Below are 17306 nucleotides of genomic sequence, written 5' to 3' on the forward strand. Positions count from 1 at the left end.
AAGGCGGGATCCCAGAGGATAGATGCCCTGGTTCAGTGTTGGCCACTGGAGAAACCCTTGTATGTCTTCCTCTCTGGCTGTTGATAGGCTGTTTTATAGGATTGCACGGTATCCTCTTCCTCATTATGGCTCCATATTGAACCTGTCGTCTGTGGTATGCAGTCCTTGTGTGTGTGGGTGGCCGAGCCACTCCCTTTGCCCAGGGGTCAGGGTCTGGTAGAAATGGAAGATCCATATCCTGTTTAGCTTTATATAGCCTGATGCTTGTAAGGAAGCGCTTGGAGAAGTGGAAGTTTTCATATCTAGTGGTTTCTATCCTGCTGAAGTCTTGGAAGTCCTCCCATGTCCCTGGTTTGTGTTGGGTTTTGAAGGTTTTTGAGGGCTGGTGTGCTGGTCGGTCTCTTATCATGGGTTTCCTGCAATAGGGTCTGGATCAGGACTTGGAGGTGGCCTCCTTGAGGGTCTGGCCTCTCCAGTTTTTGGGGCAAGGTGTGGGGCCTCTCTGGCTATGCATGGGAAGGTAGTTTGGGTTGTTTTTTTTTTTTGTTTTGAAAGGGGTGACACATTTGTGCTCTTCTGCTTGTCCCTCCTTCCCTTTGTGATACCTGAATTTGGTTCTTGGGAGTGCTTTCCAAGGTCAGCCTGTATTAAAGAGCTCATGCTCAAGACAGGTTTTTCTGGTTGTGATCACTTCAACTCGAAAGGTCTCTGAGTTGCAGGCTCTGTCTTGCCAGGACCCATATCTCTCCTTTGCAGAGGACTCCAATTTCTCCTCGTGGTTCCTTCCTTCTCAAGATGGTTTCTCTGTTCCACATGAGCCAGGAGGTCTATTTGCCCTGAGAACTCTGATCCTACAGATCGGAGGTTACACAATATCCAGTGGATGTTGCATTCTGTGAAGGAGAGGAATGTTTTTCATCTTTGTCTTTTTCCATGGCCCTCAGAAGGGTCAGGCAGCTTCGAAGACATGACCCTTGGTGGAGGTGGATCAAGGCAGCTATTGTCAGATGCCTCCTGGGTTTGAAGGCCTACTCAGGTGCAGGCTGCCTCCTGAGTGAGTCCCTTGTGGTAGCCCTGGAGGTGATTTGTAGGGCGGCAATGTGGTCCTTGTTCCATTCTTTTGTGAAACACTACAGGTTGGATGGGTTGGCCAGGGCCCATTCGGACTTTGGCAAAGTCATCATTAAGTGGGGGCTTTGACTTCCCCTGTCTAGTAGTTCTGCTTGAGTACATCTCACTTAAGAATAGTATGACCAAGATGACTAGGAAGGTGATATTGGGACTCATTTTCAAAGCACTTAAACTTACAAAGTTCCATAATAAGCTACAGAACTTTGTAAGTCTACATCTGCTTTGAAAATATGCCTCATTGTCTAGCCTGATAATTTCCTTTCCTTTTAATTGGGCTGTGCCTTTCCTCTGAAGACTAACACTTGGGGCTCTTGGGGGTGCTCTGTGCTTTTTCTTTTAGGGTTCAAGAAAAAGACAATGTGGAGTATGCAGGGTTGTGAGTGTCACTTTGGTGTTACTCGCTTGATGTTCATTGCAGCTTCAGTGGTTGATGGAGCACAGGTGTGCATTAAATAGATACTTCCTGCTACTTTGACAGATGCATAGTGGAATTTTCCACTGAGCACTAGCAGGTAATACCAGTGAGTTCACTGGAAAAGATCAGTTTTTTTTCTTTACCTTAATCTGCTGGTATGTGGGGATAACACCCACGTGTTCAGAATGGTATGGCCCGTTTAATGAAAAGGAAATTGACATTTCACCTTATTTCCAAAGGGAGACATAACATGAATAGCCTATTTTAAAATTCTGCAGAGATATCAGTACTGCTCAAAGTACCAACTTATTTGAACTTAAACACCAGAATTTTCACTTTGAGGGTAAATATAGGAACATCCTGTGTAATGGTGTCTGCGTTTTTTTTGTGTGTCTTGTACTCATTTTATCTGGGATGTGTAACAGCTGCCAACAGATCTGGTTTTCAGGTTATCCATACTGTGTTCATTTGAGTAAATAGTTTAGTTTGGCATATATTTGTTCTTTGAACTGAACCTGTTGGTTTAAAACCATTTATACATATACAAGTAACTGGTGACTGTCTTGCAAAAAGCAGTATGGTTGCTGCTTAGTTCACTTGCATGTATAGAAATAAAGATTAATAAATGAAAACAAAACAAGGTGATGCCTTTCTTTAGTGGACTAACAACATTTTTCTTGTTTTTTTTGTTTTTATTAACCTTGCTATCCACATCAACATTCAAGTTATTGTCAAAGAAACAGCTTAAAAATTAAATAGCACAATATTTGTGTTTTTGACAGTTTCTACAATATTCTATTTTAAATTCAAAATGGGGAGGGGGGGTAATTTGTACAATAACCTACATCTCAGTTGCTTCTACTAAGATTTATTCTATTATATCCACCCCAGCGTAATGTTAGAATGTATATGTAAGGGATTGAGAGTTTGTTCATCTGTACGGGACAAAATAGTGTGAAACCTTAACACAATGGGATCACTTTTTGCTATGGGGAGAAACTGTGCTGAACAGATTGTTTTGAAAATGGGCAGATTGGACAGGAAGAGAAATCCTCTCTCTCTCTCCTCCCCCCCCCCCCCCCCCATGGCCCAGTGGGTTTCTATAGGAGAAGTAGCTCTAGCTTTTCCATCAGAGAAGCATTGATATATAGTAGCATACACACATGGGGACCTGTTTGGCAAACTTTTCCATTTACCACAGTTAAAAATGGATGTGCATTAACTACACTAATGGGGCATGACCAACATCTGCACATGTAGTTCTTGAACTGTACATACATTTGGTTGGATATTGTGTATTGTAGTTAATACTTTCAGAAGGCTCCCTGATTTGAGAAGCCACAGCTTCTGCACAATTCCATGGTGGTTGAATCTGCTCTCAAGAGCTAGGAGCTTGAGGACCCATGCTTCGGTTCTCCCAGGCAGGGATGCTTGCACACTGGAATCTTTTGGGTGGAAAGTTTTTCAGGGCTTGATGCTCCCACGTCCAGTCCTACCAGCTTAATACAGGCATTTACTTAAAGACCTTGGTGAGCAGTTCGCTCAAATTTGTGGACACACTCCCACTGGAGCAGGCCACACACCTTTGCCAGATAGCCACTAAGCAAAAGGAGTGTAGAAAACACCTGGCTAGAGCCACCTTTGATACTTTGATGTGATGTCCAGACTTTCCGCTATAGCTGTCGGTATGAGCAGACTCTGATGGCTGCGTGTCTCTGACCTTGAGCCAGCAGTTCTGGAAAAGTGAGCAGACATCCCTTGCTGTGACAGATCTCATAAAGACATGAACTGATACCACCAAGTCCCTGTCTTGGCCCTCTCCTTCTGGGACTTCCACTTCTCAGAGGTTTTTGGGCAGAAGTCAACTATTTACTACTCTCAAAGGTGTAGGTTTACTCCTTTGTCCTGCCTTTAGACCCCTATCCTTGGCAACAGTGGACTCTGAAGCCCCAGCCAGCTCCACAGTGTAAGCAGGGGATGAGCTGTTGACTGGCTCCAGCAGAGCATAGTTGAAATAAAAGCATCCATCACAGATGACCTACTAATAGGAGAGAGGCTGAATTTTATTCCAGGAAAGGTGACCCCCTTGTAACCTCAGACCAGTAGGTTCTGCAAATAGTCCAGGTGACTTGTATCCTAAATTGGTTTCGGCTTCCTTCAAATATCAGTGCTCAGCACCAGGAAGTTCTTGCAGAGGAACTCTCCTTCCACCTAAAGGCCCATGCAGTTGAGTCTGTTCCACCAAGGAAAAAAGGGAATGGATTCTATTCCAAGTACTTCTTATGCTCCCCAAAATAGGGGGATTTTGTCCCATCCTAGACCTCAGGGCCCTAAACAAATATCTGGTCAAGGAAAAGTTCAGGATGACTTCCTTGGGCACTCTTCTTCCCATGATTCAGAAAAGCGATTGACTATGCTCTCTGTACTTAAAGGAGGCTTATACCAACATCTAGATATGTACCATTCATAGTAAGTATCTCAGATTTTCGGAATGCAAAACACCACTACCAGTATCATGTCCTGACATTTGGCCCCGTGTTAATTCCCAGAGTGTTCACAAAATGCCTAGTTGTAGTCAGCAGAATTGCTAGCAGACTGGGAGTTTGTGTTTCCCAATCTGGTTGATTGGCTGGTCAAAATCACATCAAAGAAGGTGCTCAAGAATCAGTGCAAAGAACTGTTCAGGTATTGGAGCTACTAGAGTTAGTTAATAAACTACCCCAAGTTCCATCTACTCCTAGTGCAGCAATTGGGAATACATTGGAGCCCTGCTAGACAGTTCAAGCTTGAGCCTACCTACCTCAGCTACCTGTGGATGTCATTGGCATCGCCACTTGGGTTCAATGCAGCAAGCAGGTTACAACTTGTTAAATGTTGTTGGTCCACATGGCCTCTGCAGTGCATGTTAGCACCCATGGCTCGCCTCCAGTTCTGGACACCCAATGGACCCTTGATTCTCAATGGTCTCAGGCCGCAAGGAGCTCTTACCTATCCAAGATACTTGAACGTGCTGTTCCCCACTGTTGTCTTGACTTTCTTTCATCTCAAGCTATTCTTGATCCACTTCAGTCTGGCTTTCGCCCTCTTCATTCAACTGAAACAGCACTTGCTAGAGTCTCCAATGACCTGTTCCTGGCCAGATCCAAAGGTCTCCATTCTATCCTCATCCTCTACTATCTGTCTGCTGCTTTTGACACTGTTGATCACCGCCTACTCCTTTAATTAATTAAGTGAATGTTGTGAATGAAGAACTAGTTGAAGTGTGTTCATGTTCTTTAAATGAAGTTACATAATCTAAACATCGTTGAAGGTCAGGTTTGTAGTCCTTAACTTGAAAGCTGTGAGATTTGGAACTTAAAATTGACACTATTATCTTATACCTGTAAGTTACTCCTGTCTGCTCCTGCACTTAAATGTTGCTTTTAGTTAAATGATCTAGTGTAGACAAAGAACTCATCCTTGAGTGATCTTTGCAGCTATTTTAGAACAAATAAATGAATGGCTCAGCCTTTTATATGAGGCTTATATGTTAATGAAATTAAGTAGTTAGAAGTTGAGACATTTCTGTGGCAAATTACTAAAGAATGACTCCAACATCTGTCTGCATCTCTAAACCTCAAAATAATACCATTTTCTGATACATTTTGTGTTAGGCAGATTGAAGCGTCCTACATATTTATGCTGCTGTGGAGTAATTTCATCACTCTGGGCTGGCATCAAAGAATTTTGTAGAATGCTAGTTGTAGTTAACACATTCCTTAAGATTCAGAATTTTTATACTAGTACAAATTGATTTATAATGCATGATTTGGTAATTGTGGTTTCCATTACGTCGCACAGATCAATCCATAGAGCGGGTTATGTCTCCTATACCAGCAGGTGGAGATAGAATACTGAATGTGAGGCTGCTGCACAGTACCCTTCATGGCAGAGCTCTAGCGTTCTTTCTACCTCAGCAGGTGGATGGACATCTGTGCAGCTCTCTGGATGGGCCTTGCACCTAACCTGTTCCCTCAGGTTTTGTTGAGCTGGGGGGTTTGGCTGGGCTCGGCCAGTTTGGGGTACACCTGGTGGTGCCAGGTCCCTCCCCTATCTCTTCCTGCATTCTGTCGCTCTGTTCATTTAACTTCCTGCCTTGAGAAAAAAAATGAGCGTTGCAGAAGATGTCTTTTTTATCCCTCTTTCCCCTCCCTTTCTGGGTACTGAGTGCAGTTATTGTGAGGTTACTGTTCAGTGATGGTGAGTTTGAGACTGCTTACTTGTGGGGTGCTTAGGGTGTCTGGGAGTCTTTGCCAGGCCGGCCAGTGGGACACCTCATTGTTTTTGGCAGGCTATGCGGCCTCCTGGTTCATAGTTGGGTGCCTTTGGTTTCCCGCGCCTTTTGCGGAGTCTGATGGCACAGGGAGTTAGAGGGTCTGTGACTTGTTCTAAGCGTGTTTAAAAAAAATAAAATAAAAAGTTGTCAGCTGTGTTCTCTTCACAGGGATTCTTCCAGGGTCACACCTTCTTCAGTGGCATTTCAGCCAGGGGCCCCGGGTGGGTTGGCCCTTAGCATCAGCTTCGAGGCTGGTTATTTTCACTGCTTACCTTCTATGAGCAGCCTGCCTTTTAGTTGCAGGCAGAGGCCTAGGTACCTCTCAGGCCTGAGGGGGCACCGGCTGTGCTGTTTGTTGCTTTGCCAATTTTTTTGCTCCTGGATGCGTGAAGCATCATACAGGAACTTTCCAATTGTTTCGCCCACGCTCTGCTTGGGGCGTGTTTATCCTTCATGCAAGGCTGATTGTGGGTCTCCTTCAGGGTACACTCGGTAGTCTGGCACGTTTCTGGAGAATCTTGTCTCCTGCCTTCTTACGAGACCCTTTGCCTTTTGTCTCCTGTAGGCAATGCCTAGTTTTTACTGAGTTAGCTTGGCGCTTTTAGGGGCATCTTGAAGTTAGCTACTGCCTGCACTGATTGGCATGCGGGACGCATAGCCTCTGTCCTTCGCTGTCTGCTGGACCACATTGCCTTTGCAGGGGGCTTCTAGCATGAGGCTCGGGCCCCTGGTGTCTTTCCTTAGAAGACTGCTGTTGTGGTTATCGGGCAAGAGGATGCCTGGACAATGCCTGGCATTGGGTTTTTCCTTCCAAGTATCCCTCAGGTTCCCTGGAATGGCAGCTATAGCTTTTTTTTTTTGTCACTTCTGCCAGCGGGTTTCTCTCTTTCCCTTCCAGGGTTCTCTGTTGGCCAGGACAGAGTCAGCCTTTCTGCTCCTCTTCCTGCCTAGTTGGCAATCTTCTTGTTACAGGGTCTATAGACTTAACTACAGTTACTACTAGTTCTCGTGGGATCCGGGCCCTGTTGGGGCCCAGTTTCTGTAGCCTGGTCAGCTCTTATGCCTATCTGGGATCTTGCGTCCTATCTTCCAATGGCTGCTCTGCCTTCTGGTTTGTTCCAGGGCTGATGGGCCTTTTCTTCCTGGTCTGTGCTTCCAGCTTCTTTCATGGCATGTCGTAACCGGGCAGATTTCCTTGTGGGACCTTGCTATTTTGGAAAGTGGCACTGTTCCATCCCCGGGTGGATTCTCCTTCCGCATGGACAAGTAGGGAGAGAATGTGTGTCTGTTTCTAGTTGTCTAGCATTCTTCTGTCTCTTGGACGGCAAGCTTTGCTCAGTCTCGGGCCGGCAAGCCTGATTCTGTCTCTGGATGGTGAGCTTTGCTCTGTCTCCGGACACCAAACTTGCTCATTTGCCAGACGGTGCATTTTGCTACGTCTCTGAGCATTAGACTTGCCTGTCTCTGGCCATTGGGCTTTGATTCGTCTTTGGACGTCGAACCTTGATTCGGTGCTGGGCAGAGTGCCCCACTCCCGTCTCTAGGTCAGTATTCATATGTCAAGCTTTGCCCTCCTAGAGTTATCGATCCTGCTTCCATTCTTAGATGTTGAGCTGTGCTTGGTGATGGCACTTGGAGCCTGGATCCGTTTCTGGCTTGGGGGTATGCCTCTGTCCCTGGTTTCGGGCAGGGCTCCCTCTCTGGTTTTCAAGCATCTTCTGTTTTTGGGCAGGGCTCCCTCTCTGGTTTTCAAGCATCTTCTGTTTTTGGGCAGGGCTCCCTCTCTGGTTTTCAAGCATCTTCTGTTTTAGAGCATTGCTCCGTCGCTGGCTTTCAAGCTGGCTGCCTTGGGTACTGGATCTGGTCCCCGTCTAGGGTGTTAGGGCCTTGCCCGTCTCTTAGGTTAACTGGGGTCTGTGCATAGTGGTCTTGCGGTGCTCCGTTTCTGAAGCTTGTGCGGAATGATTTTCTAGTTATCGAGCTTTGCTCTGCTCTGTTTCAGGGGCCAAACATTTCTTAGCTTTTTTTTTTTATTGAGGGTCATTTACCTTTTCTGGAGTTTACGCCTTGCTGCTTTGCAAGGAGGTGCCTTTAGCACCATCTTAGTTATCAGGCTTGGGCTTCATCTCTGGTTCCCGCATCTTGCTTCATCTCTAACAGGCCTGGCATTGCTCCAAGTCTTTTGTCGCTTCAGGAGTGAGCTCTTCTCCATTTTGGCTCGTCCAAAATTACCCTAGCCCCTTTTGGGTTTCTTGTGTATGTCGCTTTCAATGGACAGTCACTGGGTTTCACCCTTTTTAGGGTTGGAGGCAGGAATTGGTTCATGGGCTCATGGTCTCCTTACTGCTTTAGTATCGAAGATACTGAAAGTGAGGCTGTGACAGTACCCTTTATGGCAGAGCTATAGTGCGTATCTCATCCTTTTCAGGTCTGGATTTGGATTTCTGCAGACACCCCTTTTGGGTTTCTTTTGGATGCCTCTTTCAATGGATGGAGTTGTTGGTTCTTGCCCTTTTTATGGTCAGAGGCAGGAGTTGGTTCATGGGCTCCTTACTGCTTTGGTATCGAATATACTGAAAGTGAGGCTGCTGCATAGTACCCTTTATGGCAGTACTTTAGTGTTCTCTCTATCCTGGTAGAGGGACATAACCCACTCGTCCGGATTGATCTGTTGGGACGGAAGGAAAGAAAATTATTAGGTAAAAAACATTTTTCCTTTGGAATAGGTAGATTCCATTTCCAATTGAGTGTAATTGGAGGGTTTATACTGGCTGTATTAGATTGGGAAAAAATGTATTTCTCTAATCAATGTAAAGAGGAAAGAAACCAAACTGATTTTGAGCTTTATCGTTAAGCTGTGCTGAAATTCACATGCAAACTGGCATGAATTTCTACGTAAAAGAGACCTATCTTTTAATTTGTGTTGAGAAGTTTATTTTCTAAGTGCCTCTTTTACAAATGTGCACTAGAATTTTTAGCGCATGCTAAAAATTAGTGTGCACTAACTGTATAGATGCCATAGGAATATTATGGGCATCTACACAGCACACACTAGAAACACTATCACACCTTTGTAAAAGACCCCCTAGTAGAGTAGATAATTATATGGCCTTCAAAGGAATCATGTTACGTGCCTGTGCAAGGTGCATAAGTCTGAATAAATACAAGGGTATCTTGTTGAAAGCAAATACTGAATGTTTGTTTGAGGTGAAAGATATTGCTATGTTAAGAAGACTGCTTTGAGAATTGGAATCCTGGGTAAATGTAATGCTCGTACTAAGGCATTTGCTTACCCAGGTAATCAAATTTTTTCCCTGGAATTTAAATTGATCAGACTTTAATATCTGGTTCAGTTTTTATTGTTAATTTTATCAATTTTATAGTAACATTGTTCACTCTTAAGTATTTTTAGATTTTTTTTTTTATATATAGAAAAAAAACACACACACAAAAACAGAGGTTAAGGAGCCCTAAGGAACCCAAAATAACAATCGTAGTACTTATCTGGAAGGAGGGTGGGGGTGAAAGGATGAGTCAGAGTAGTTGAGTGCTACCTAGGAACTAGTTCTCTCACCCGGAAAGATCTGTAGTTGAGCTTGCTTGGTCAAAAAAGGTAAAACTGCTTTTCGAATCTTATCACAACTTTTTTTAAGGAAAATGCCAGAAAGTTGTCCCAAAAGACAACACCTCTTTTGTCTTACTACTTTGCTTGATCTCTTTATAAATAAAATTGGGAATTTCATATATTTTGTGACATAAGAACATTTTTCTTTAAATCTGAAAACTACTTAAATACCCAGTGTAATCTGCTTCCAGGGCATATATATAGCAATTAGAGTACTCTTAATAGCCTCACCACTTTATTTGGTCTAGGAGTGTGGAGAAGAGGGCATTAAGGGATGGGCGAAAAGTAGAGAAAGCTAGAAATGTATACCTTGCATAAGCATTCATCCTATTATACTTTAGGTTTTCCACAAAGGCTGCTCCAGACTTGACTATGAAGTGTCCTGAGACAGAATTTCAAAGGAGAAGTTTTGGGCCATGCTGCCCCCCCCCCCCCCCAAAAAAAAAAAAAGAAAATCATGGCTGGGTCCCCCATTGATGAGTAAGCAAATGCTTCAACTGTCCTTTCCTGTGAGTCCTTCAGGAATACTCCACTCTCCAAGGAAATTGTTTTTATTTCACTGGCATCACAAAAATATCCACTCTAGGGAGTCGTAAGAGCTGATCCAGGACCTCCTAAAGTAGGGGATAAAGCCACTCAGCACTACCTCCAGAGCCCTTCTGCTCTTTGAGAACCATCCTGTGTAAGACCTTTTGGCTTGGGAATGACTTTCGACAGCTTTCTCAGGCTTCCCAAAATCAAGTTTCAGCTCCCACCTCTCTGCTATTCTCAAAGAAAGGTAATGGTGCAATAACGGAGGTTTAACTCCTATCTGATTAACCTGACCATGTGAGACTGATTCTCAGAGAGACAGAGACTGCTCAAAGATAGCTCTTCCATCTCAGGCTAATCATCTTCCAGGGATTGAACTCTGGGACTTCCCTTGTGCTCAAGATCAAACCCTTGGTATCTTAACCCCCAAAGTCTTGCAGAATGCTCTCTCCTGATACAAAGGTGCTCTTCACCTTATCCTTCTACTGCCTGTAGCAAGATCAGGTCCTTTTGGAGACATCCTGTTAACTCCTGGACAAGTTGTTACCGTAGGAATGGGGATATAGCCTGTGCCTCCTACTTGGCTGTGCTCACAACTGACCTTTGCTCTTTCAGGAGTGCCCCTGTCTCTTAAGTTGAACCCTCCACTAAGTCCTTCTGTACAGCAGACCCACAGCCCAAATCTGAAATGGCCATGGTTTCCCACTTTGTGGAAAAAGTGCTATAGACACAGACGCTTTTGATTCAGCACTTCTCAAACCTCAGCTGTGGTTGCTGTCACTCCTGACTTCTGCCGCTAGCTGCCCTGCTGCATTCTTATTGTAGGCAGTGCAAAACAATCTGGCCTTGATCTTCCTGAGTGCATGGAGCAGAGGCACTTCTCACCCTCATCTGACAGGTTTCCCTGCTCTTGCAGCCTCAGGCAAGATAGCTAGGAGAATTACAGAGTTGCAACAGGTACCTTGGCCAGGGTTGTATGCCCATCTGGTCCCTCCTCTTCTCCCCCCCCCCCCCCCCCACCACCCCAGTGGTGTGTGGGGCGGGTATTTTCTTCTCTCTCTCTCTCTCTCTCATTTTTTTTTTTTTTAATAGATTAGCCTGGAGAGATGGAGAGGGGATAGGAGTGAATCACAGTGAGACACATGATCCCTCCCCCAACTACTCACTGCCCTCCTTTGACAGGGATCCCATGGGGCTATACTACCAGAAAATCCAGCCCTCCAAGGGAGGTCCATAGAACTGGCACTAGGTCTGGTTTGTTGCTCCTCCTGGTTGAATGGGGGAAGAAAGTTAGCAATTGGACTCCAAGAGCCTTTCTCAAGGTACTGGCTCCTTCAAGGGACTCTGGCCCTGACACAATCTTCTACACCAATTCTTATACAAATGGTAATGCCATTAAGTCTGTGTTCTGACTCCCATCTGCTGCTGCTTAGGGGGGTCCATGCATGTCTGGACTGGTCTAGTAGGATTCGAGGAAAACAAAGTGGCAGGTAAGAACATCTGCTAGTAGGAAATTGTTTAATTACTTGAAGCTAAAGGAATGGCAGTATATAAGCTTTTAAAAGCTGTTACTTAGTAAGCATTACAGTTGGCAGTCTTAAGTTGTAGGACTTCATCATAATAAACTGGACACCACAGAAAAGACAATTTAAGCTCCTTATATGCCACTAAAGCTAAACTTGACAACTGTGAAGATGGCTTTTTCAGTTTTAAATCGGTGGAATGCTTCTTTTACTGTCCTTCTGTATGCATCTGTTGGGGATCTTCTCTTTTACCGATTTGGCTTAAATTTTGGTAGGAGTCTTATACTGATGATCTTGCTCTCCTACTAAATTTCATTCAAATCTATCCACAGAGAGCATCTTCAATAGTCTGAGTGGGAAAAACTTTCTTCCATGCTTGAAGCAATCATTTGTTTGGGAAAACTTAATCTGATACATTAATTGAAGTCCATAAAATCAACAAGAAATCTGTGGTTTGGCAAGCTAAGACCCTTAAAAGTAAATTTATTTTCAAGTAAAACTTGATGTGGCTATGTTTCGCCCTCGGACTGCATCAGGAGTAAACATCGTATCCTGAAACCTATTCAAACAAACCAAATTATAAAACATAGAAATACACATTAAATAATTGAATATTGCTGGTCAATAAATGAGTAAATACAGTGATGTCATTTCAGTTTTAAAGAAAATTTAATGCATAAGTGTAAAATATTATTATCCAAATGCGACAGGTATTACATTTTATATAGATTATGGGTGGATGATAACTTTTCTGTTAATGTAATGTTTTACCTGAATTGTTTCCTTTAGTCGGCTACTTTGTTCTGCACAAGTGGGTGTTATCCCCTCCCACTAGCAGATGGAGGTAGAGAAAAAAAAACTTGTTATAACAGTGACATCACTTGTATTAGCTGATAAGATAATTCTTCTTCCTTAGAAACTAGCTACACTGTTCTACACAAATGAGATGTACCAAAGCAGATCTACTGTGTGGGGGAAAACAAGACCCCCCTCCCCCAGATGATGGCTCCTCCAGAGTCTGAACAGACCTTGGCCAACACGTCTAATATGTAAATGCTTGACGAATGGAGAATGATCACATTGCTGCCCTACAAATCTCTACAGGAGCCACTGTACAGGAAGTAACCTGAGCCTGTATGGAGTGGGCCCTTAGGCCCTGAGGCACCAGATGATTCAAATGTAGGCAAACTCATTAGCCACCTTGATCCAGCTCACAAGGGTGGCCTTCGAGGCCACCTGTCCCTTCCTAGGTCCATGGAAAAAGACAAAGAGGTGATCAGAGTCAAAAGTCATTCATCTCCAGGTAGCAGAGTAGTGTCTGCTTGAATGGAGCCGCCCTCCCCAAAGGAAGGCAAGAAAACCACCTGAATAGCATGGAAAGGAGAGAACTTTTGGAAGAAAAGGACTGTGCAAAGGGAAAGCGAGTCCTCTGTAATGGAAAGAGATGGGTCCCAACAAGACAGTCTGCAGCTTGTAAACTCTCTTCTACCTGACAATAGCAACCAGAAAAACCATCTTAAGTGTGAGGTCCTTGATGAAGGCCAAGCTTAGAGGCTCAAATGGAACCTCAGCTAACATATTGAGAACCTGCAAATGAAAGGCAACAAGTTCGAACTTAACTATTCGCTGAGTGAAAAAATATTTCCTCCTATTTGTATTAAAGATATTTCCATGTAATTTCATTGACTGTCCCATAGTCTCTTGTACTTTATCAGAGAGTGAAAAAAAATCGATTTATGTTTACCTGTTCTAAACCACTAAGTTAGTTTGAAGACTTCTATTATTTTGAAGACTTCTATGATATCCCCCCTCAGTCTTCTCTTTCCCAAACTGAAGAGCCGTAACCTCTTTAGCCTTTCTTCATTTGAGAGGAGTTCCATCCTCTTTATCATTTTGGTTAATCTTCTTTGAACCTTTTCTAAATCCGCTCTTTTTAGAGATACCACGAACAGAACTGAATGCAGTACTCAAGCTGAGGTTGCACCATGGAGCAATACAGAAACATATTCTTGGTCTTATTTACCATCCCTTTTCCTAATAATTCCTAGCATCCTGTTTGCTTTTATGGCAGCCGCTCCTCTTTTGCATTGGCTCGAGAAGCCATCAAGTCAAACTAAAGAGGCCACAACGATCTACTTAGCTGAAAGGCCTGCTGCCACTCCCACTCTCCCGAATCCGAGAGAGTAAATGAAAACTTCTGCTTGCACATTGTCCTTGCTAACAATATAGACCACTGAAAGAGCCTGCAGATGTGCTTCTGCCCTGCGATGCCTGACTCCGGATCGCACCCTACCTATCTGTATGTTACAGCCGTCGTGTTGTTGGACATCTCTGATCACTTTCCCTTCCAGGAGTGGTTGAAATTCCAGCAGAGCCAATTAGACTGCCTGGCTCTCCAGACGGTTGATGAACCAGGATGCCTCCTGGCTGGACCAGGTGCCCTGTTCTTCTCGCCCTGGGCAGTGAGCTCCCCAGCCTAGGAGACTCGCATCTGTGGTGACCAGCACCCATTGAGGATGCTCCAGAGGGACCCCGCCCCCCCCCCCCCAAAAAAAAAAATGTTCACAGAACTGTCTACAGAACACAAGCAAAGAACATCTGGGTGTGCTGCGATGGGGACATGCAAATAGGCCTTTGTGAGGTACATGGATGTCAACAATTCGTGTGGTCAAATCGAGGTGATCACTCACCTGAGAGTCTCCTTTCAAAAATGCCTCATCCAAAGGCATTTATTTCTTTAAAGGCCAGGATGGGACAGGAAAAGCTGCCCTTCTTTTGATACCACAATGTAGATAGACTAACTCCCAGGCCTTTCTCTTTGAGAGGCACTGGCTCCACTGCTTGTAGAGCTAGGAGTCATTTGAGAGAGAGGGCAACGGCCCATCTATTTTGCTCCGAGCCCACGGAGAAACCATGAAGGCATCGGGAACAGGGTGAGAGCTCCAGGTGGTAACCCTTCTCAACCACCCACTGATATGGGCTCCCTCAGTGAGGAAGGAGGAAAACCTTCCCCCCCCCCCCCCCCCCCATCCTGCACCGCTGGAGGCCTGAGTGGGAGCACACTGAGCTGTCTGAAAATGGCTAGCATATCTGGAGTACCATCTGGGAGCATTGGAATCCTTTCTGCTTCATCTCAGGAAGACAAAGGAACCTAGCCTCCCCCATGTCTTTCACAAGGTTCTCCCTCTGAGGAAGTGCCTTTCAAAGGGCAGCTGACTGAGAAGTTTTTTGGAGGTTGCATCTACAACCCAGTGGTGGAGCTACAGCCAGCAACGGCCCAACACTGCCGAACAAACTGACCGCAATGCCAGGCAGACCAAATCAGAAAGAACATCTGCCAAGAAGTCCGTCAGCCGGTAGACCTTCATTGACTCTGGAAGCTGCTGCAGCCAGTGGAGCCTAGCATGTGCATGTAACCACCACAAATGGCAGCCTGAATCCTGGACGCTCCTACCAAAAAGTTCATGTGCAAGTGTTGCTTCACCTATTTGTCGTTGAGTCCCAAAGGGCCAAGTTGCCCTGAAGAGGGTTAGCTATAACTTTGATGACAGGACAAGGTTGTCCACCTTTGGGGTACATCCTATATTTGTCCACCTCCTCAAGGGCAGAATAGTGAAGGCACCCAAGAGCCCAAGCCCACTTGAGAGTTCCATCTGTAGATTCCCATTCCACCATCATGTGAGTGAGGACTTTGTGTAGGAGGAAATGCTTCTGGGGCCCAGTCAAGCCCTCTAACAGGGAGTGCCCCGCCCTTCCCCTCCCCTCCCATCTGCCGAAGGAGACTTGAGCATCCTCAGAGTCTCTGTGACCTCATCAATAAGCTGGGGAAGTTCCTGCTGATGGAAGAGCTGGATCATATGACACTGTTCCACTTCCTCCCATGGAGGAGAAACCTCCAAGTCTGAGGGTCAGGGGTAGCTTCCAGGTCCTCTCAGGACACCCTGGAGCATTTGCGACCCCCCCCCCCCCCACCATCAGCAGCAATTCTTAACTCCCACAAGTGGACCCAGCTGGGTTCTCTGGACCCCTTGGGGCTCCATTGCTAGTCCAGCATCCTCCTGCAGGGCTTGCTTTACCATCTGGTTCAAGCTTTGAAACAGAAAAATTCTTGGTAGTCCCCTGGTAGGGACCCAAGGTGAGTAAGCAGGAAAGATACCCTGTTCCCCCTCCCCAAAGCCCTGATGGGGGGGGCAAAGAGGCATCCTGCTACTGCAAACCCAGTGTAGCAGAAGAAACAGCCTGGGGCAAAATGATTACCGAGAACGCCGGGACCATGGGTCCTGATGGCTCAGCACAGGGAGAGAGGGAGGAAGCTTTGGTGCTCCCCCAAACCCTTGCTGGGGACATTTCTGAAGTTGGGAATGTCCCATTGCAGGAGGGACATAGCTGGCAGATCTGTTGGCTCTGACACTATATTGTATGCCGTCAGGTGTGCCCGGACATGAGGCAGGTGTGTGCAGGCCTGCCCTTCAGCTACAGAACCTCTGGTCCAGGGCCGTAGCATCTCTGCTTACCCCTCCCCCCACTCTCGGGTATGCCATTTTGATGGTGTTCCCAGCAGGAGGAGGGACTAGGACTCTATCCCTCCTCCCTTGTCAAGGTAGGAAGTTTTGTGGGGGCCACTGCTAGGCCACCAGGGCTAGTCTTCGGGATGTGCAATGACCAGGGGTCCCACTGGACCACAATGGTTTTTATTTTTGGATGGAGTGGGGGGTATGTGGGGTCCACCAGACTGCCAGCCCACTATGTCCTGGGGGGGAGGTCTAGGGTCCACTGGATCACCAGGGCTAGGTTTGACAGGCTCCCTATTCCTCCCCTGCTTGTCACAAACCTAATGCCAGCTTCATGCTGGTATATGGTTTGCTGTGGGAAGAGCTCACTTGTTTGGCGCAATGTCTGCTGAATGTTGGGGAGGAATAGGTGGTGACCCATTTATCATGCATTTACTTGCTTGGGTTCAGAACTGGCACGCTTATTTCACGCCCTTGCCAGCTCTGAGTATTTGGTGGTAGCAAATGCAGACGCAGTGTCCTCTGGCACCCGCATTTTTTCCTGAGCCTTGGGGCCTAAGTGCTTCCACAACTTGCAGCAGAAAATACTAGGCGTCCCCCCCCCCCCCCCCCAACCAAATGCCATGTTAAATTTACAGCTACTGTAGGGTACAGTCCCACATTAAGTTGCAGAAACGGCAAACTTTACCATGGCTTAGTAAAAGGTTCCCATATTGATGATTCCAGTAACCTGTACATATACAAGATTAAATTGTCTCCAGTAATGAATAACAAAAACATAAATTTGTTTCAAATGAGCTTAAAAGTAAATTGAAGGGCTATCAAAACAATAGTATGTAGTTAAACATACTACTCATGATCCGTTGTCAATCAAGTTTGTTTGGTTCTGATTTGAGGTATAGATATTCTCCAAACACTAATTTATAAATTCTAAAGCTTTCATAGCTATCCATATTTAATTATGTAAATGCAAAATTTAGTCCCTTTCAAGTGTTTCAGTGGTATGTTCTTTTCAATATGTGATGATTTACCCTGATGCATTCTGAGGGCCAAAACATGGCCACGTCCAAGTTTACTTCAGAATAAAAATTTACTTTTAAGGATCTTATCTGTGGTGTGGCAAGCTTTCTTGTTGGCCTTATGGATTTCTTGCATTGCCTAGCCTCTGTGTATGCCTTGAAGCAAAAAAATGTCCTGATATCCATGGTCCATTTGGCTTTATTTAAAGCATTGATGGATATACCCATGCTTCTTA

The 17306-nt window shown here is 45.2% G+C and overlaps 1 protein-coding gene across 3 annotated transcripts in view; it reads left to right on the plus strand.

Moving 5' to 3' along the window:
- TSC22D2 (TSC22 domain family member 2) overlaps positions 1-17306 on the plus strand; it is a 193019-nt gene that overhangs the window by 44619 nt on the left and 131094 nt on the right. The gene's annotated exons all lie outside the window — the stretch shown is intronic.

The sequence above is a fragment of the Microcaecilia unicolor genome, chromosome 10, assembly GCF_901765095.1.
Source record: "Microcaecilia unicolor chromosome 10, aMicUni1.1, whole genome shotgun sequence".
NCBI lineage: Eukaryota > Metazoa > Chordata > Amphibia > Gymnophiona > Siphonopidae > Microcaecilia > Microcaecilia unicolor.